A 23,084-nucleotide genomic window follows, 5' to 3' on the forward strand; every position below is an offset into this window, starting at 1 on the left:
CTGAAAAGGTAAGAGGTTTAAGACTCCTAATACGAATTTGAAAAGGTAAGAGGTTTAGGATTCCTAATACGAATCTGAAAAGGTAAGAGGGCCCCCCATTACTTTATCCAAAAGGCTAACGGGCTTTATTTTAGACAAAGACCCACGGTCCACCATGGACCCTATCAATAAATTAAGGGATTTGGATATATGTATATATTTTTAGCAAACTATTTAATTATAAGCGAATAGTTCTATTTGGATAATATTTATATTTAATATAAATATTTAGGAAAACACAGGGTGTTACACTCTACCCCCTTACAAGAAGCTTCGTCCTCGAAGCTTAGAAATCATCTTGGGAATAAAGAGTCAGAATTAGTACGGTAGTATATAGGGAAAATATTTTACGAGAAAAAAAAAAAATATATATATATATATATATATATATATATATATATATATATATATATATATATATATATATAACCAACTGGAACACCCCTGATTTTCAGCATAAATTTAAAACCATTAAAGCTTACAAAATAAGAGCAAGTCTATCATTAATATCCCAAACAAGCGGAAGCTAAACATAAGTGTTGGGGTGCTATGCCACATCTAAGTTTGAGAACCTAGATGCCCAGGCTAAAACTTAACTACACAAAGTATAAATCATAATCATTATCCAAATACAAGCATGGCTCACATGCCGTCTAACTAAGACTAACTATTATCTAACTAGGAACCGCAGCTCCGACTAGCGCGCTCACGAGCCAACTAATCAGTACCTAAAAAACATGCGGTGTAGCAATCGTTAGCGAATAATGCTAAGTAACTCACTCCTACCCGTTGAGTACCATAAGCATATAAATATAGGAAAACCCTTTTGAGACTTGAGAATACATAAATATAGACCTAAACAACTCTAACTTTAAAACCAGAGATAAGACTCAAGACACACCAACAGACTTGACACAACGAGACACATAAAGACACAAGCATGCAAACTACGACTACAAGACAAGACGACAATACGACACAACAATAACAAGCAACACAACAAACACGTCCATGTTCCAACATTTACGCCTCTCCAACCTTATATCAGTTCCAACCTGTACCTCCAGGCCACCCTACACACCACATCATTATCCCTCCAGAGCACCGCATGCTCCCCGCCGACATAACCGCCAACAAGACCACCGATCTCTTAGCATCCGCGATGCAATTAAATCACACACAAGTACAGCAGTACCATCACACACAAGCACGCGCAGTGCATCAAACCGCCAACATATCTTTTCAACCAATCTCATATCTTTTCTCATCATGGACAACAACACAACAAACAAGACTCGACAACGACTTCATAAGGGGATAATTAGGGGAATGACACGTCATGCATATTGAATCTCAACAACAGGTGACCTCAAGGCGACCACAAGACTCATAAAGGCCACTATAGACGATACTCTGACACCACACGTTACAGGTATGGGCCACATGTAAAGACACGACTCACAATTCACATCACGGTACTTAAGACATCGTACTAACAAACATCAAACGGGGTACATCGGGACATGGGGAAACGACCAATGGAGACCCACGACACAACTCACCGCCCGTACCATCGGGCGGTACGGCGGGAGGACATCCTCCCGCCGGCGGGTGGCCAGCCACCCGCTGGAACCGTGGACAATCCCGGCGGGTAGTCAGGTGGGGGTTCGTCCCCCCACCGACTACCCGCTAGAACATGTTTCTTGGCTAATTTTCCCATCCCGGAAATTCCCCAATTTTACCCAAAATCAAGTCCAAACACGCCCGAACACATATCAACAACAATAGGGACTTGAACACATAGAATAAGCCAAGAAACAACACAATTGGACCCTAAACACCAACTCTAATCATGCCAAGACTCAAGAATAAACACGTAACGATTCAAGTGCATCAAGAACCTCAAGAACATCAAGAATTCATTGTATACACCACCACACAAGATCATCAAGAATAACAAGAATCCATGTCATAAATCCTAAAGACAAGCTCTAACAAGGCATAAATACAAAATCACACATACAATAATTTAATGGAGCCAATCAATAAAAATAGCAAGGAAAATAGGTTTTGTAAGACATGGGTTACCTTTTAGCTTAATTAAACTTCTCACAACTTCCTAAGATCTTTCCTCAATCGATCCGCCCTAAACCCGGTGGTGGGGAATTCTTTGACTATGTTTTGGGGAGGGATTTTCGAGTGAGGGAATAGGGATGGATGAAACGGGTTCTAAATGCTTTCTAATCCCCTTTAAATAGATTTAGGATTCCCAATTAGAATCTGAATAGGTAAGGGGTTTAGGATCCCTAATACGAATCTGAAAAGGTAAGAGGTTTGGGACTCTTAATACGAATCTAAAAAGGTAAGAGGTTTAGGATTCCCAATACAAATCTGAAAAGGTAAGAGGGCCCCCCTTACTTTATCCAAAGGGCTAACAGGCTTTATTTTACACAAAGGAAATTAAGGGATTTGGGTATCTGTATATATTTTTAGCAAACTATTTAATCATAAGTAAATAGTTTTATTTGGATTATATTTATATTTAATATAAATATTTAGGAAAACACGGGGTGTTACACTCTACCCCCTTACAAGAAGTTTAGAAATCATCTTTACTTGGGGTAAAAATGAATGCTACTGACTCTATTACATTGTATCTGTTCATTTTTTTTTTTTGCATGCTACTAACTCTATTACATTGTAGTATCTGTTCAAACATACTTTCTCAACCTAATGAAGCACAAATTGTCAACAACGCCTCCACTGAGGCTCGATCTCATGACCTCCCATATGGGAGAGGTCACTACATGTCATCTTAGCTAGGGTTGTAAAAATCCCGCCTAGGCACCGAGTAATCGGCGCCTAGGCGCTGGGCGCCCATAGGCCGTGGCGATTTCCGCCCTAGGCTCCCGCCTAGCGCCTAATTCAGCCGCCTTGCGCCTAACTCGTCCGATTACGCCGAGTTAACTCGTCAATTTCTGTCGAGTTAGTCGAGTTAACCCGACCAACTCGACCTTGCTAATTTTTTCCATTTATATTACAAATACATATAATATGACATATATATACTCGTAGACTAGTTTGATACTTTCAATCTTTGGATGATTGAAGTATTTGGGTATTTCATTTGAGTTTTTATTTTTTTAATATTCTTTTGATGTTATGACTTATGAATTGTCATTATTTCATTTATTTGGATGTGTTATTTGATTGAATGTTGAAAACAGCCTCATTAAAATTGTCAAATTGCAAGTCTGCTACTGTTTTTTTCGCGACCGCCTAGCACCGCCTAGATTCCGCCTAGGCGCCGACTAGGCCGCTTAGGCGCTAGGCGCTGCCCGGACGCCCGACTAGCGCCCAGCGCCTACTGCAACCATATTCTTAGCACAAAATTCTTGGCTTGTGTAATTTTATTTAGTTATTTGACAAACATTGTTATAACCCTTTCAAAATCATTGCCCACGTATTATGCGCAGAATTCCCATTACTATGGGCTCTTTGATTTGATTAATATTATTGAACAGTTCATATGACAAGAGAGCCATTCTGCCATGTTTTGTGGGATTTTTGAACTATAAATTTGTTGTCTATTAGTAAACAAATTAAGTTTTTAGAGTTTTTTTTAAAAAAAAAAAAAACTTTCATCGTATGATTTTAGAGTCTCTATTAATTTGGGCTGATAACATTCATTCCTGATATAAGTAGTGTTTGACTTTAATTTGATTTTTTTTTTTTTTAAGATTTAGTCCTTCCGACAACATGACCAAGGAAAACTCACCAGAAGTCTTGGATCGTGAGTCCGATCTCGGAATTCATATATACTCCCTAGCTTCCTCACCTCGCAATTTAATTAGCAGACCTTATGGATTAAGTTTTATTTATTTATTTTGGATGGAACAGTTGAGTCATCCTTCTGCTATAAGCATGTCTGATGATATAGTGAATTCCTCCAAAGAAAGAATATCGACATGTTTTTTGATTATGATGGCACTCTTTCCCCATTGTTGAAGACCCCGACAAAGCTTTCATGGGCTCCGAGGTTGGTTTAACATTAGAATTGTTTATAATTTCATCTTTAATTTTATTATCTAAATATATAATAAAAAAATGAGTTACTTACCAAAATGGTCCCTGGCTATTGCGAAATTACCAATTTGGTCCTCGATTATTTTTTTTACCCAATAAATTCCTCGACTTTGTAAATGTTAACCAATATGGTCCTCCATTAGGTTTGAGGTCTAAAACCTGTTAAAGTCGAGGGTAATAAAGGAATTTCACCGTTAATATCTACCCTTGCCGATCCCATTTTCCGGTCGATTATGCCTTCTTTAATGGCACATCTTCTCTAGTGGTCAACGGCTCCACTACTTACACCAATGTCTTGGATGCCAATTACGATGTGCTGGTATGGTCTCTGGAGAAAAACGCGTTCGGAGCATTGCCCATAATCATTGGGCAAGTTGGGTGGCTGACAAACGGCGACAAGAACGCGAATGTGGAGTATGGGCTCTGCAGCTACGCCTACTGCACCAGCCTCGGCTACGGATCCTCTTGCGGCAGCCTGGACGCCCGCAGCAACGCTTCTTAACGCCGCCCAACTCCTCGCCTTTGCCGGAAAACCCCTCCGGCAAGCCCTTCAGCTTGGGGGGAATATTCGTCACCACCCAAACCACCCACGGAAAAATGGGTGCGTCAGGATCCGGGGTATCAATGTCCTGCACCACTAACGCCAATCTCTTCGTTCTCGCGGGCAAATTGTATCATTCCAAAGGCAGCGACAATTTCATCTTAGCACCTTGACCTTCATCCATGTATTTTCTAGGTAACCTGCCTTCGTGGCTGATGGGAAATAAAGATTCACAGAGATGGAGAGGGAGAGAGAGAGAGAGATAAATATTAGAAATCAAAGTGAAGAGAGAGAAATGGGAAATTAAAGGAGGTGAAGAAGAAAGCTTCAGAACAAAGGTCTAAACCGGCAATAACAAAATAGAGCTCTCTTGAATCTTGATTAACCGCCGCCTACACCAGCCTGAACTCATCATTGTATCTTGATTCTTGATTAACCACCGCCCAGACCTTCATCCGTGTATTTTCTAGGTAACAAAGGTCCAAACTGCATTTATATCCCATGCTGACACCAGCCTGAACTCATCACTTGCAGTACCTTGCGACAGCCTGGACACCCACACCAATATTGAGGAGTTGGGCGGCGAAATTACCTTCAGCCCAGCAGCGGCCACAGCGAAGACAGCCACATCCACAACACACCCGGAGCCAACCGTTGCTAGTACCCAGAGCCGACCAAACATTGCTAGTACCCGGAGCCAGCCGTTGCTGCTGTATGAACAAAAGAGAGAGCGCCAGCTGGATAAATCAGTTGCGATAGTTTTCAACATTGACAGAGAGGTGAGGCAGTCGCGGGTGGTTGTTTGACAATTGACATCATCGGCGGAGAGGTGGCTATGACCAGTAATAACATCATAAGTAAGGAAAAATTTTAACTCTTTCAAAAAAAATAAAAAATTACCGTGCTGCGTTGTGGCCGGCGAGAGGTGGATGTGGCTGTCTTCGCTGTGGCCGGGCTGCGCGTCAATGGTCGGCGACAAGGGAAGAGCTGAAGCCGACAAAGGCCGGGTTGTACTAACCGCCGCTGCCTCTGCTGTATCTGCTGTACCGGGGAAGATGAGAGTGTGAAGCGGTCCGCAATGTGAATGAGGAGAAATAGATGGAATTACCTTTTTGTCCTTAAATTTAACAGCTTTATGGATGGAATTTTAATAGAGGACCAAAATGGTTAACATTTTCAAAGTCAAGGACTTAATTGGGTAAGAAAAATTGTTGAGGACTAAATTGGTAAATTCGCAATAGTCGAGGGACCATTTCGGTTATAAACTCATAAAAAAAAAAAATTTATCCGTACATCGCACACGCACATGGCACGCGCATCGCACGAGTAATTAAACAATTATTTGCTCAAATTCAAGCAATGATAACATTAGAAAACATAATCAATACAACCCTTTTTTTTTTTTTTTTTAAAGTCCAAAAGCAAGCAGTGTACATATACGTATACTGACACAAATATATCAAAGTCATCAACTCTAGCTAGAGCTTTTGAAAGAGTTTTCTCAGTTATAGTACATCCAATTAATTGGTACATGAACCTTTAACCTCGCTTCACTAATCGTTGAACGTAGGATTTGTTGGAGGCCGGATCTCCCCTTTCTTCACCTTCTTCAATTCCCACCTTTCATAAAATCTCTCCAACTGGACACCCTCTTCTCCCTTGTCCCTTCCCACTGTTCCTCATGCTCACGCTTCCTTTTCCACATCTCTTTCTGCTTCCTCATCCTTCTTCAAACGACCTTCCTAGCTCCTCAGAAATCCTCATCTGCATTTTCCTTCTCCGCCATTCTGTTCGGTTAATATTTCTCGAACCTTCAACTTTAGCTGTTGCTGGAATTCTTCTGATTGTTCATATTCTTGTTCAAACTTTCCCTCAGAAACTAATGACTTCAACTTAGAAGCTGTATCTTTCTTAACCTGCTTCTTCCACTTTGATTTCCGTTGTCTCCCATCCCGTCGGGATTTTGGGTTCAGCTCTCTAGCCCCTGTACGTTAGCTGTCTCATACAACCCATTTCATTAACTGCATTTCCTTGTTATAATTTATATTTGTATATCAATTTAAATATTTTTAAAGTATTATAACAAATTTATTTCGTGCAATGCACGATTTAAAATACTAGATGAAATATAATAATAAAATAGTATATAATTAAACTAAACAATGTATAGTTAACCTAAACTACACATTATCTATACTATATATAAAAACAAAATCCTGAAATTTTAACTTCCCGCCGAATTCCTAAAAAATCTCTCTTCCTAATAAAATATATTGATTTCTACTTTCCCATTCGTACAATAATTCTGCGTTTAAATTCTATTCTAATATTATAAAATAGTGTAATACAATCTATACTATATATAAAAACAAAATCCTGAAATATTAACTCCCCGCCCAATTCCTAAAAAATCTCACTTCCTAATAAATTATATTGATTTCTACTTTCCCATTCGTACCGTAATTCTGCGTTAAAATTCTATTCTAATATTATAAAATAGTGTAATACAATCTATACTATATATAAAAACAAAATCCTGAAATTTTAACTTCCCGCCAAATTTCTAAAAAATCTCTCTTCCTAATAAAATATATTGATTTCTACTTTCCCATTCGTACAATAATTCTGCGTTATAATTTTATTCTAATATTATAAAATAGTGTAATACAATCTATACTATATATAAAAACAAAATCCTGAAGTTTTAACTTCCCCCCCAATTCTTAAAAAATCTCTTTTCCTAATAAAATATATTGATTTCCACTTCCCCATTTGTACAATAATTCTGCGTTAAAATTCTATTCTAATATTATAAAATACTGTAATACAATATATACTATATATAAAAACAAAATCCTAAAATTTTAACTTCCCGCCCAATTCCTAAAAAATCTCTCTTCCTAATAAAATATATTGATTTCTACTTTCTCATTCGTACAATAATTCTGCGTTAAACTTATATTCTAATATTATAAAATAGTGTAATACAATCTATACTATATATAAAAACAAAATCCTGTAATTTTAACTTCCCGCCCAATTCCTAAAAAATCTCTCTTCCTAATAAAATCTATTGATTTCTACTTTTCCCATTCGTACAATAATTCTGCGTTAAAATTTTATTATAATATTATTAAATTATAAAATAGTGTAATACAATCTATACTATCTATACTATATATAAAAACAAAATCCTGGAATTTTAACTTCCCGCCCAATTCCTAAAAAATCTCTCTTCCTAATAAAATATATTGATTTCTACTTTTCCTATTCGTACAATAATTCTGCGTTAAAATTCTATTCTAATATTATAAAATAGTGTAATACAATCTATACTATATATAAAAACAAAATCCTGAAATTTTAACTTCCTGCCCAATTCCTAAAAAATCTGTTTTTCTTATAAAATATATTGATTTCTACTTTCCCTTTCGTACAGTAATTCTGCGTTAAAATTCTATTCTAATATTATAAAATAGTGTAATACAATCTATATCTATATCTATACTATATATAAAAACAAAATCCTGAAATTTTAACTTCCCGCCCAATTACTAAAAAATCTATCTTCCTAATAAAATATATTGATTTCTACTTTCTCATTCGTACAATAATTCTGCGTTTAAATTCTATTCTAATATTATAAAATAGTGTAATACAATCTATCTATACTATATATAAAAACAAAATCCTGAAATTTTAACTTCCCGCCCAATTCCTAAAAAATCTCTCTTCCTAATAAAATATATTGATTTCTACTTTCCCATTCGTACAGTAATTCTGCGTTAAAATTCTATTCTAATGTTATAAAATAGTGTAATACAATCTATACTTCTATACTATATATAAAAACAAAATCCTGAAATTTTAACTATCCGCCCAATTCCTAAAAATCTCTCTTCCTAATAAAATATATTGATTTCTACTTTCCCATTCGTACAATAATTCTGCGTTAAAATTCTATTCTAATATTATAAAATTATAAAATAGTGTAATACAATCTATATCTATACTATATATAAAAACAAAATCCTGAAATTTTAACTTCCTGCCCAATTCCCAAAAAATCTCTCTTACTAATAAAATATATTGATTTCTTTTTTCCCATTCGTACAATAATTCTGCGTTAAAATTCTATTCAAATATTATAAAATAGTGTAATACAATTTATACTTTATATAAAAACAAAATCCTGAAATTTTAACTTCTCGCCCAATTCCTAAAAAATCTCTCTTAATAATAAAATATATTGATTTCTACTTTCCATTCGTACAATAATTCTGCGTTAAAATTCTATTCTAATATAATAAAATAGTGTAATACAATATATACTATATATAAAAACAAAATCCTGAAATTTTAACTTTCCGCCCAATTCCTAAAAAATCTCTCTTCCAAATAAAATATATTGATTTCTACTTTTCCATTCGTATAATAATTCTGTGTTAAAATTTTATTCGAATATTATAAAATAGTGTAATACAATCTATATCTATACTATATATAAAAACAAAATCCTGAAATTTTAACTTCCCGCCCAATTCCTACAAAATCTCTCTTCCTAATAAAATATATTGACTTCTACTTTCCCATTCGTACAATAATTCTGCCTTAAAATTCTATTCTAATATTATAAAACAGTGTAATACAATCTATATCTATACTCTATACTATATATAAAAACAAAATCCTGAAATTTTATCTTTCCGCCCAATTCCTAAAAAATCTCTCTTCCTAATAAAATATATTGATTTCTACATTCCCATTCCTACAATAATTCTGCGTTAAAATTCTATTCTAATATTATAAAATAGTGTAATACAATCTATATCTATACTATATATAATAACAAAATCCTGAAATTTTAACTTCCCGCCCAATTCCTAAAAAATCTCTCTTCCTAATAAAATATATTGATTTCTACTTTCTCATTCGTACAATAATTCTGCGTTAAAATTCTATTCTAATATTATAAAATAGTGTAATACAATCTATACTATATATAAAAACAAAATCCTGAAATTTTAACTTCCCGCCCAATTCCTTAAAAATCTCTCTTCCTAATAAAATATATTGATTTCTACTTTCCCATTCGTACAATAATTCTGCGTTAAAATTCTATTCTAATATTATAACATAGTGTAATACAATCTATACTTCTATACTATATATTAAAAGAAAATCCTGAAATTTTAACTTCCCGCCCAATTCCTAAAAAATCTCTCTTCCTAATAAAATATATTGATTTCTACTTTCCCATTCGTACAATAATTCTGCGTTAAAATTCTATTCTAATATTATAAAATAGTGTAATACAATCTATATCTATACTATATATAAAAACAAAATCCTGAAATTTTAAATTCCCGCCCAATTCCTAAAAAATCTCTCTTCCTAATAAAATATATTGATTTCTACAATAATTCTGGGTTAAAATTTTATTGTAATATTATAAAATTGTGTAATACTATTTCTATTCTAATATATATCTATTTTATATATCAGTGTTGCAAAAATTGTGTCGCTGGCCGCGGCGAGGAAGGCCGGAATCGGCCTTCTCAGCGGCCGCCTCGCCGGCTGAACCGGCCTTTAATTTTTTATTTTTTATTTTTAAGTTGTAAAGTGTCAAAAGTTCGGCAAGGCATAACTTTTGACTCCGTTGTCCGTTTTGGACAAATATTTTTTTGAAATCGCGTATCTTTTTGAGATCTATCCACCGCAAACTGCCGTAGGCGGTTTGGCCCACCAATTTCTAAAAAAAAATACTTTATTAAAGAGTTTCTAAGAAAAAACTATGAGAACCTTATGTTTTATTAATGAATTTTTAAAATTTTTAATTAAACAATTGTCCCGTGCATTATTTAATAATATTTCTTTATAATTGGTCAAATTATTTAATTATGGTAAATTTGGGAATAATTAATGATGGTAATAGAAATCCTAGAAGAATATAGAATTGACCAATATTTAATTATTGTTATATTATTATTGTGACTCACGGAATACAAGAGTTAATGCCATTTTTGGTCCTAGACTTATTGGGGCATTGACACTTTTCATCCTCCATAATAAAAATTGCCACTTAGTAGCCACTGTTATTGATCGTTGGACAGTTTTGATCCTCCGTCAATGACGTCGTTTGTTGACCGTGAATTAGAAGGGTTTTTCTGTCTTCTTATGTTCTAATCCTTGTATTTCTCCATCCATTGGTCACTGCTACATCCCTTTCTTCAAACTGAGGTTATCCGCTTCAGTCCTTTCTAACATTAAGAAACCATCTTCACTAACAATCACGAATTTCACATTTGACATCAATCCCAATAACAGTCTCAACAAAGTGGCAATTTTTATTATGGAGGATGAAAGGTGTCAATGCCTCAATAAGTCTAGGACCAAAAATGGCATTAACTCCGGAATACAATACAAGAATATTTAATTATGATTATATTATTATTGTGCATCACGACCATTATATACTAACAGTACTTGAAAAGAAACTAATAATAATAATAATAATAATAAATTGTAATAATTAATAACTATAGTCTAGGATTAAATATGAAATTGTCAGGAAAGATAAACGACCTCTGGTGAAATTAACTCTTAAATAATTATATATCGATTTAAATATTCTTAATATATTACAACAATTCCATTCCGTGCATCGCACGGGTGAAAATACTAGTTATATATAAAAACAAAATCCTGAAATTTTAACTTACCTCCCAATTCCTAAAAAATCTCTCTTACTAATAAAATATATTGATTTCTATTTTCCCATTCGTACAATAATTCTGCGTTAAAATTCTATTCAAATATTATAAAATAGTGTAATACAATCTATATACTTTATATAAAAACAAAATCCTAAAATTTTAACTTCCCGCCCAATTCCTAGAAAATCTCTCTTAATAATAAAATATATTGATTTCTACTTTCCCATTCGTACAAAAATTCTGCGTTAAAAATCTCTCTTACTAATAAAATATATTGATTTCTACAATAATTCTGGGTTAAAATTTTATTGTAATATTATAAAATTGCGTAATACTATTCCTATTCTAATCTATATCTATTTTATATATCAGTGTTGCAAAAATCGTGTCGCTGGTCGCGGAGAGGAAGGCGGAATCGGCCTCCTCTGCGGCCGCCTCGCCGTCTGAATCGGCCTTAATTTTTTATTTTTTTTTTTAAGTTGTAAAGTGTCAAAAGTTCGGCAAGGCATAACTTTTGACTCCGTTGTCCGTTTTGGACAAATGTTTTTTTGAAATCGCGTATTTTTGTCGAGCATACAACATAACTAGCAAAGTCAGGAATATCACCCAACCCCTCCATTAACCTTTCTGCATCAACTATAATAGGTATGCCCCTACTCTTTGCCTCCTGCACTACAATCAAAGCAGTCTCATGCAACCTTCCATCTAAGTAGACAATATTTACTCCAAGCGCTGAAGACAATTTATATTTGGGTATGTAGACCCTCAGATATCATGGGTGGATATCCTGGAGTGAAAATGCATGTGTGAGTTTTTTTTTTTTGGTTGTCAACAATGACATATGTGAATGATGAGTTTCCTCCTTTGGACACCACCATAAAAGATGTATCAACACCATCCCTTTCAAGCTCATCAAGTATTCTTTCGCCATGCGAGTCATCAGCAACCTTAGATATGATCCTTGGATTAAGAATTTAAGACTAAGATGAATTTTATCATCCGGGTTACCAGTGTTACCACCTCCTTAAACCTCAAAGCTGGTGCTCCGAATTTTATCATCCGGGTTGGGGAATGAAGCTACAGCAGCCAGGAAGTCAACACCGGCCATTCCAACACCTCAGACAATGCGATTTTTGGGGAGCGGCGGATTCCACATTTTCAGCTTGAAACTTCAATGAATTTCAGGTAGAATAACAGAGTTTTTGAGGTTGTGCACCAAATAGTTGTGGTCAGAGAGAGAGAGAGAGAGAGAGATGGGAAGGATATTTGTGGTCAATATGGAAGGGAGGACTTACAGGTGCAAATTCTACATCACGTCATCTACAACTACTACTGCTATTTACCATAGGAGGGTTCGCCGACCTACAACCCTCTCTGCTTCGCTGGAACCAAAAACCACCGGTGAAGGCCCCAACCTCGCCGGATCTGTTGCTGCACCGCCAGATTTGCCTTACTGGTCCGTCGCCGGAAGGAGTTACTGCCTCGTATGCTCGCCACCGTACCCATAACTCGCCGGAGAAGAACCTCGCTGCTACTCATTACCGACGGTTACTACTTAGCCGCCAAGTCTCGCCATCTCGCCTCACAGGAGTCACAGCAGCGCTGGTCTAAACAAGATTAGAAGAATAAGACATAAAAAGACAGAAAAGCCCTTCTAATTCACGGTCAACAAACGGCTTCATTGACGGAGGATCAAAACTGTCCATTGACCAATAACAGTGTCTACTAAGTGGCAATTTTTATTATGGAGGATGAAAAGTGTCAATGCCTCAATAAGTCTAGGACCAAAAATGACATTAACTCCGGAATACAATACAAGAATTTTTAATTATGGTTATATTATTATTGTGCCTCACGACCATTATATACTAACAGTACTTGAAAAGAAACTAATAATAATAATAATAATAATAATAATAATAATAATAATAATAATAATAATAATAATAATAATAATAATAATAATACTAATAATAATAATAATAATAATAATAATAATAATAATAATAATAATAATAATAATAATAATAATAATAATAATAATAATATAAGTGGTAATAATAATATCTAAAAGTAATTAAGTGTTAATAATAATAGTAAGAATATTAACGTAAGAGTTGTAACATAGAATAAATTGTAATAATTAATAACTATAGTCTAGGATTAAATTTGAAATTGTCAGGAAAGATAAACGACCTCTGGTGAAATTAACTCTTAAATAATTATATATCGATTTAAATATTCTTAATATATCACAACAATTCCATTCCGTGCATCGCACGGGTGAAAATACTGGTTATACATAAAAATAAAATCCTGAAATTTTAATTTCCCGCCCAATTCCTAAAAAATCTCTCTTCCTAATAAAATATATTGATTTCTACTTTTCCCATTCGTACAATAATTCTGCGTTAAAATTCTATTCTAATATTATAAAATTATAAAATAGTGTAACACAATCTATATCTATAGTCTATAGTCTATAGTATATATAAAAACAAAATCCTGAAATTTTAACTTCCCGCCCAATTCCTATAAAATCTATCTTCCTATAAAATATATTGATTTCTACTTTCCCATTCGTACAATAATTCTGCGTTAAAGTTCTATTATAATATTATAAAATAGTGTAATACAATCTATACTATATATAAAAACAAAATTCTAAAATTTTAACTTCCCGCCCAATTCCTAAAAAATCTCTCTTCCTAATAAAATATATTGATTTCAACAATAATTCTGGGTTAAAATTTTATTGTAATATTATAAAATTGTGTAATACTATTCCTATTCTAATCTTTATCTATTTTATATATCAGTGTTGCAAAAATCGTGTGGCTGGCCGCGGCGACGAAGGCCGGAATCGGCCTCCTCAGCTGCCGCCTCGCCGGCTGTACCGGCCTTTAATTTTTTATTTTTTTTTTAAGTTGTAAAATGGAAAAAGTTCGGCACGGCATAACTTTTGAGTCTGTTGTCCGTTTGGTACAAATGTTTTTTTGAAATCGCGTATTTTTTCGAGATCTATCCACCGCAAACAGCCGTAGGCGGTTTGGCCCACCAATTTCTGAAAAAAAATACTTTATTAAAGAGTTTCTAAGAAAAAACTATGAGAACCTTATGTTTTATTAATGAATTTTTAAAAATTTTAATTAAACAATTGTCCCGTGCATTATTTAATAATCTTTCTTTATAATTGGTCAAATTATTTAATTATGGTAAATTTGGGAATAATTAATGATGGTAATAGAAATCTTAGAAGAATATAGAATTGGACAATATTTAATTATTGTTATATTATTATTGTTACTCACGGAATACAAGAGTTAATGCCATTTTTGGTCCTATACTCATTGGGGCATTGACACTTTTCATCCTCCATAATAAAAATTGCCACTTAGTAGTCACTGTTATTGATCGTTGGACAGTTTTGATCCTCCGTCAATGACGTCGTTGTTGACCGTGAATTAGAAGGGTTTTTCTGTCTTTTTAAGTTCTAATCCTTGTATTTCTCCATCCATTGGTCACTGCTACATCCATTTCTTCAAACTGAGGTTATCCGCTTCAGTCCTTTCTAACATTAAGAAACCATCTTCACCCAACTAACAGTCACGGATTTTACATTTGACATCAATCTCAAGATAATGGAAACAAGTGCAGTTGGAATAGAAAGGGCGTTAGTCCATGCCTATGGAAATTTTGTCGAGCATACAACATAACTAGCAAAGTCAGGAATATCACCCAACCACTCCCTTAACCTTTCTGCATCAACTATAATAGGTATGCCCCTACTCTTTGCCTCCTGCACTACAATCAAAGCAGTCTCATGCAGTCTTCCATCTAAGTAGACAATATTTACTCCAAACGCTGAAGACAATTTTGATTTGGGTATGTAGACCCTCAGATATCATGGGTGGATATCCTGGAGTGAAAATGCACGTGCGAGTTTTTTTTTTTGGTTGTCAACAATGACATATGTGAATGGTGAGTTTCCTCCTTTGGACACCACCATAAAAGATGTATCAACACCATCCCTTTCAAGCTCATCAAGTATTCTTTCGCCATGCGAGTCATCAGCAACCTTAGATATGATCCTTGGATTAAGACCAAGACGAATCTTATCATCCGGGTTTTATCAAAGCATTGCCAGTGTTACCACCTCCTTGAACCTCAAAGCTGGTGCTCCAAATTCTATCATCCGGGTTGGGGAATGAAGCTACAGCAGCCAGGAAGTCAACACCGGCCATTCCAACACCTCAGACAATGCGATTTTTGGGGAGCGGCGGATTCCACATTTTCAGCTTGAAACTTCAATGAATTTCAGGTAGAATAACAGAGTTTTTGAGGTTGTGCACCAAGTAGTTGTGGTCAGAGAGAGAGAGAGAGAGAGAGAGAGAGAGAGAGAGAGAGAGAGAGAGAGAGAGAGAGAGAGAGAGATGGGAAGGATATTTGTGGTCAATATGGAAGGGAGGACTTACAGGTGCAAATTCTACATCACGCCATCTACAACTACAACTGCTATTTACCAAAGGAGGGTTCGCCGACCTGCTGCCCTCTCTGCTTCGCCGGAACCAAAAACCACCGGTGAAGGCCCCAACCTCGCCGAATCTGTTGCTGCACAGCCAGATCTGCCTTACTGGTCCGTCGCCGGAAGGAGTTACTGCCTCGTATGCTCGCCGCCGTACCCACAACTCGCCGGAGAAGAACCTCGCTGCTACTCACTACCGACGGTTACTACTTAGCTGCCAAGTCTCGCCATCTCGCCTCACAGGAGTCACAGCAGCGCTGGTCTAAACAAGATTAGAAGAATAAGACATAAAAAGACAGAAAAGCCCTTCTAATTCACGGTCAACTAACAGCTTCATTGACGGAGGATCAAAACTGTCCAACGACCAATAACAGTGTCTACTAAATGACAATTTTTATTATGGAGGATGAAAAGTGTCAATACCTCAATAAGTCTAGGACCAAAAATGGCATTAACTCTGGAATACAATACAAGAATATTTAATTATGGTTATATTATTATTGTGCCTCACGACCATTATATACTAACAGTACTTGAAAAGAAACTAATAATAATAATAATAATAATAATAATAATATAAGTGGTAATAATAATATCTAAAAGTAATTAAGTGTTAATAATAATAGTAAGAATATTAATTTAAGAGTTGTAACATAGAATAAATTGTAATAATTAATAACTATAGTCTAGGATTAAATTTGGAATTGTCAGGAAAGATAAACGACCTCTGGTGAAATTAACACTTAAATAATTATATATCGATTTAAATATTTTTAATATATTACAACAATTTCTTTCCGTGCATCGCACGGGTGAAATTACTAGTAAAAGTAAAATCCTCCTTTCCAACATTCCCGCCCAAATTAATATGAATATTAATTAAATAGTAAAAAATTAATAAAGCTTAATTGGTAACAATAATATTTCTAATTGAGTAATTGACTAATTGACTAGAATGAAAAAGAAATTGTCAAGATCATTGCATTTTAATTAAAAAAAAAAGAACAAAAATAAAAAATTAGACGGAAATATTTCAATAATATTCTACATCATCAATAGGAAATGCATATTTTAAAGTTTAAACAATATAAAGGTAAATTAAAAATATAACGGAAATATTTCAATAAATTATACATCATCCATTAAAAATGGAACGAAAATTAGGTAAAAATATCACTGCATCTAATAGTCGAATTGACTAATTGACTGAAAATAAAAAAAGAATAATTGGCTGAAAATGAATCTGACATTACTAATTGACTGAAAATATAAAAGGATCACTAATTGGCTCATATTCTACCATTATATATTTTCACCCGAGTCACCTATCCTGATGGACTGAAGGTGTTAGCGCTAGACGAAGATGGACAAGATTGTGTTGCTATTACCAATGTTGTCTACAAAGATGTTTCAATAGTGTAAATACAATTGGTGATATTATATTTTTTTTAATGGCAAAATTGCTATATATCTAGACAAAAAATATATTTTTCATACAAATAAATTAGGATATCAATTCATTCTTATAACTGAGTTGCTAAAGAACGAGCACATTTGCCTAATTTATAAAAATACTGAACAATGATAAATAAAATCTCCAAAGCTACAACACCATATGCGTACATCTACACTATAGCTATTAATTTGAGCAATTAATTACTCAAATTCAAGCAATGATAACATAAAAACACAAAGGATCCAAACCATACATTCAATTGCACTATATAATATTTGATGTTCTAATTTAAATAATTATATATCGATCCAAGTATTCTTAATATATTACAACAAATTCATTCTGTGCATCGCACGGATGAATATACTACTAATAATAATAATCCAAACAAAACTATATACAAAATAAAATTAAAATTAACAAAAAAAAAAAAAAAAACAAAAAAAAAAAAAACAAAAACAAAGAGGAGCCACGCCCCTTTGTAAATGATGTGGGATCATTTTGATCCCACATTGAAAATGTTTGAAAAGATGAGCTCTTTAGCTCTTCTATATAAGAGGTACAAACATAATTGTTTGTCCATCAATGTGGCAAGTATTGAGAAGTCAAAATGTTCTTATTTAAGAAACCTTAGCTTTGTCTTTCTTTTTTTTTTTTTAGTTTTTTATTATTTGTTTATTATTAGTGGAGTTTGGGAAAGATTAACCCAACATGTATGTATTGTTTTAGTTTTTAGCAGTTTGGAGCAAATTACTGAGTTTTTAAATAATATTTTGGTGTTTTGATTAAAGGTAAATTGTTAAAATAGCGAAATTGTTAAAATTGTGATGAAATTGTCAATAATCAAAATAATAATAATAATAATAATAATAATAATAATAATAATAATACTACTAATAATAATAATAATCCAAACAAAACGATATACAAAATAAAAAAGACAAAAGGGAGTCCGTGGACAAGTATTGAGAAGTCCAAAGTCTTCTTTTTTTTTTTTTTTTGAGAAGTAAAGGAAAATTTAAAATGGAAAGGAAATATTTCAATAATAATATTTTTACATCATCAAATAGTAAACGCATATTTTAAAAAATAGTAAAGCTAAATAAAAAATGGAACGAAAATATTTCATTAATAATATTCTACATCATCAAATTAAAATGGAACGGAAATTAGGTAAAAACATCACTGCATCTATATTATAATTGACTAATTGACTGAAAATAAAAAAAAGAATAATTGATTGAAAATGAATCTAATATTACTAATTGACTCAAAATATAAAAGGAAATGAATATTAATAATTGATTGCAAATAAAAAATGATCCATAATTGACTAAAATAATAATAAAAAAATGGTCAGATCATTGCATTTTATTTAAAAATGGAATGGAAATTAAAAATTAGAGAAAAATATTTCAATAATAATATTCTACATTATCAATAGTAAATGCATATTTTAAACAATAGTAAAGGTAAATTAAAAATGGAATAGAAATATTTCAATAATATTATCTACATCATCAAATAAAAATGGAACGAAAATTAGGTAAAAATATCACTGCATTTGATATTCTAATTGACTAATTGACTGAAAATATATATAAAAAAAAAAGGCTAAAAATGAATATGATATTACTAGCTGAAAATATAAAAGGATAACTAATTAAGTGATATTCTACCATTATATATTTTCACTCAAGTAACCCGTCTTGATGGATTAAAAGTGTTAGCTCTAGACGAAGATGAACAAGATTGTGTTGCCACTACCAATGTCGTCTACAAAGAGGTTTCAATAATGTGTAAATATAATCGGTGATATTAATTTTTTTTAAATGAAAAAATTGCTATATATCTTGACAAAAAAAAATATATCTTCTATACAAGTGAATAAGGATAGCAATTCATTTCTATAAGTGAGTTGTTAGAGAACAAGCACATTTGCCTAATTTATGAAAATACTAAACAATGATAAATAAAATTTTCAAAGTTATAGCACCGCATGCATACATCTAAATATAACTATTAATTTGAGCAATTATTTGCACAAATTCAAGCAATGATAACATCAAAATATATAAACGATCCAAATCATATCTTTAATTGTACTATATAATAGTTGATGTTCTAATTTAAATAATTATATATTGATTCATATATTATTAATATATTACAACAAATTCATTCCGTGCATCGCACGGGTGCAAATACTAGTTTTTTTTTTAAAAAAAAAGTATATAATTAAATTAAAAGTAACTACACATTTCATGGAGCAGACAACTACTGAATTTTCAAAGGAGATGAACATATACAAGTCGCAGCTTCAAGAGTTTTGTCATAGGAAGAAATGGGCACCACCAAGGTACACATGCATGAAGGATGGACCAGACCACATCCCTCAGAGAAGAAGAGAACTAGCTTATATATATTAAAAATTTGGCTACGGTTGTGTTTAGAAAAAACCCAAATTGTACTTTAGCAACTGTTGTGTTTATACAACAGCTGCTATTGTTGTTTAAAATTTTACAAAAATTAGCTACACCCGTACCGATTGATAACGACGAAATTAAATGAGCGACGTACACTACTACAAAAAACACGTATAATAACGTCGTCGGTTTTTTAGAAAACTGACGTTAAAAATTTAAAATAATTTCCATTTTTTAAAAAATACATTTAACGTCCGTTTGGTGAGACAATTGACGTTATATGTATTCAAAATAATAATAAAAAGAAATAAATATACTATACAACGTCGGCTCGTTAATAATAGTTATACGATTTTATTTTATTTTATTTTTTTAATTATTACTACATCGGTTTTGTAACCGACGTAGTCATTTATGTACTACGTCTGGTATAACGACGTAGGTTTTAAGCCAACGTTAAATGTCTAAAAAAGAAAAAAACTAACGTTAAAGGCCTTAGCTGGATGGATAATGAGATGTCAACACTCAAAGCCTTAGCTTTTGCATTAAGCAATGAACTCATTTTGGTTGCTAATTCCATATGTTTAAACGTGTAGCACAGATATGCATGGCTTGTGTTGTTAGTGTTGTTTTCTCCAGATTTAGAAATACCATCATTGTCTCTTAAAAAAAAAAAAAAAAAAAAGTACCATCATTGTAGTTTACACACACTCTGGCATAAAATATAGTAGGGGTAAGCGATGGTGCTCTTCCTCCGTCGGATCCGGCGGCCTCTCTCTCTCTTTCTCGATCGGCGCCGCAGCAGTTTGGTTGAATGGAGATGGGCAAAACTCTCTCACCATATCTTCCGCCCACTACAAAAAAACGCGAAAATAGCAACGGACGAATTCCGTCGCTAAATAGTGAAAATCCGTCGCTACAATATTAGCGAGGACGAATTTTGTCGCTAAATAGTAAAAATCCGTCGCTACAGTATTAGCGAAGGATTTCATTCGTCACAAAAACCCTCCTCGTTAGAATTTAGCCAGATTTACGTCCCTAAGTCTGGCGACGGATCTCTCCATATATCCTCCAACGACACCACCCGGCCATATATACTCCTCCTCTTCATTCCAACGTCAGAGACGCACACCTTTCTTCTATCGAACGTGACATGGACGCCATGAGCACAAGAAAACAACCGACACAAGGAAGAAGAAGCCTGACACCAGAGATGAGAAGGAAACAACACACGGCATGCACCCGCTTTCATGTTTATGTTCAATTGTTCATTGTATGAAATTAATTCATACGAATATGTTTAAATTATTTCCATCAAATGTTAGGACTAAAATTCATTTTTACAATTCTCTTTTAACTTTTAAACTTTTAACTTGGAATCCATCTTTGAACCTTAATATAGAGGTACTCAAACTATCATAAAATTACCTCACAAAATGGAAAAGGTTAACATTTGCACCCAACACTAAATAGTAAATACAGTAACACAAAAACATAGTCTCAAGTTTACCCACTTTAACATCATCTAATGGTATTATTGATGTGAGGAAATTGGTTAAATATAGACCAGTGAACATTATGGAGTCTGACTGGTTGTGCAATCTGACTGACTTCAGTGAACATTAACGGGAATTATCAGCAAAAGATTCTCCATTGCTACAACCTTTTTGGGTTTTACAGGATAACTAAATAAAAATCATACAAATATTCAACAATCAGAGTGGCGCAGCGGAAGCGTGGTGGGCCCATAACCCACAGGTCCCAGGATCGAAACCTGGCTCTGATATGGAGTGGCTTCCATCTCTGAATTCCTTTTTTCACATTCTCAACACACAGCATTACAACAATAAGCTGTTTAAAATAAAAGGCATTGGAAAATTAACCAATTAAATACATCAATAAATACAAACCCCACTATAAGGCATAACCTATAACATTTTAATTAAAAGAATTTAAGTAACCTTTGTCATATGATGCAAATAACAAACATTGTGGGAACCAGAAACATTCAAGTGGCCAGTTATATGCTTCCCACAGTACCACTGGAGGCATTAAACGATTCCTTCTCCCTCCAGATTGCTAGCACTTCATCAGTTCTAAATCTCTGCGTAAATATAGATTATTCCTCCCCTCCATTGGAGTCGATGCTCCGTGACCAAAAGCTCCATTGTCAATGCAGTACCTGTCATCAGTTGCATATAATTTGCCACCCCTTTCAGAACACATAGTTTTCATCATCTCTTGCAATCGCTCATTGCATCCCACACCGCCAACAATCAATACATCTTTCTTATCACAGTGTGCCATAGCCCTTTCTGTGATCTCCACAAGCATCGCAAACAAAGTTTCCTCAAAGAATAAGAGGCATAAGCACATCAAGTATCAAGAAGTTTGCTTTACGGTTTTCAGTAAAGAGTTATACGTATTATTATTTTGGAATAAGATTCAAATTGGCTCCTGAACATAACCTGAAAATGCAATTAGGCCACTGAACGAAAAAAAAAAAAAGTGTAATTAGGCCACTGAACACTCCAAATGTATGCAATTTCACCTGATAGCAGATTACCATCAATTTTAGCAGGTTACCTGCTTATGTGGCAGCTGAGGTTGACATTTTTAATAATTTTTAAAGAATTTTTTAAAAAAATTAAGAAAATAAAATGTCAGCCACCCAGTGGTTTAATTATTTACTTATTTATTTATTTATTTTCTATTTTTTTAAAAAAAATTATTATTAAGTAACCTGCTAAAATTTTTAATTAAGCGCTGCCATTAACGCGTCCAGGGGGCACGTGTGCACGCGCCCGCTGGGCGACATTATGGCAGTGCACGCGAGCAACGCGCGGGTTACAAGAAAAAGTGTGGGGCTCAGCATTTCTGATAAAATCTCCTCCTTGCAAGAGCATCTCTACCCCTTTCTCTCTCCTACTTATCTCCTCCACCTCACCAAAGATTTCTCAAAATCTGTGCAAAATCCCCCAATTGGGGATGCCCTTAGTATATGTAAATAAATACTACAATGTAATAGAGTCAGTAGTATTAAAAATAAAAAGGTCAAATAAACCCTTCACTTAGTCACAGTAGCAATTAAACAATTAAACAATTAAACACTCACAAATATACAATACTTTTATTTTGTTGGTAACCTCATATTAACTTTATGAAGAAAATAATTTTAGTTACTTTATTAGTTTTCAAGTAAGGTCGTTGTTATCTACTCTCATTTTTATGTTTTATGATCAATTGTAAAATAGTGTGATAGTTTTAGCTTGGGGGGTTGGTTTACTTAGTAGGT

At 33.6% G+C, this 23,084-nt stretch overlaps 1 long non-coding RNA gene and 1 other non-coding gene across 2 annotated transcripts; one reads left to right on the top strand and one right to left on the bottom strand.

The window, feature by feature from the left end:
* Positions 1 to 1,874: 1,874 nt before the first annotated feature.
* LOC109147817 lies at positions 1,875 to 21,593 on the bottom strand. The gene is made up of 3 exons (XR_002048718.1): positions 21,492 to 21,593; positions 16,696 to 16,700; positions 1,875 to 1,885 (listed from the first exon to the last, which is right to left on the bottom strand). It is a non-coding gene; the product is annotated as an uncharacterized LOC109147817 (long non-coding RNA).
* TRNAM-CAU lies at positions 21,504 to 21,575 on the top strand. The gene has a single exon. It is a non-coding gene; the product is annotated as a tRNA-Met (tRNA).
* Positions 21,594 to 23,084: the final 1,491 nt, after the last annotated feature.

Source organism: Ipomoea nil, unplaced genomic scaffold (genome assembly GCF_001879475.1).
Source record: "Ipomoea nil cultivar Tokyo-kokei standard unplaced genomic scaffold, Asagao_1.1 scaffold0268, whole genome shotgun sequence".
NCBI classification, from domain to species: Eukaryota; Viridiplantae; Streptophyta; class Magnoliopsida; order Solanales; family Convolvulaceae; genus Ipomoea; species Ipomoea nil.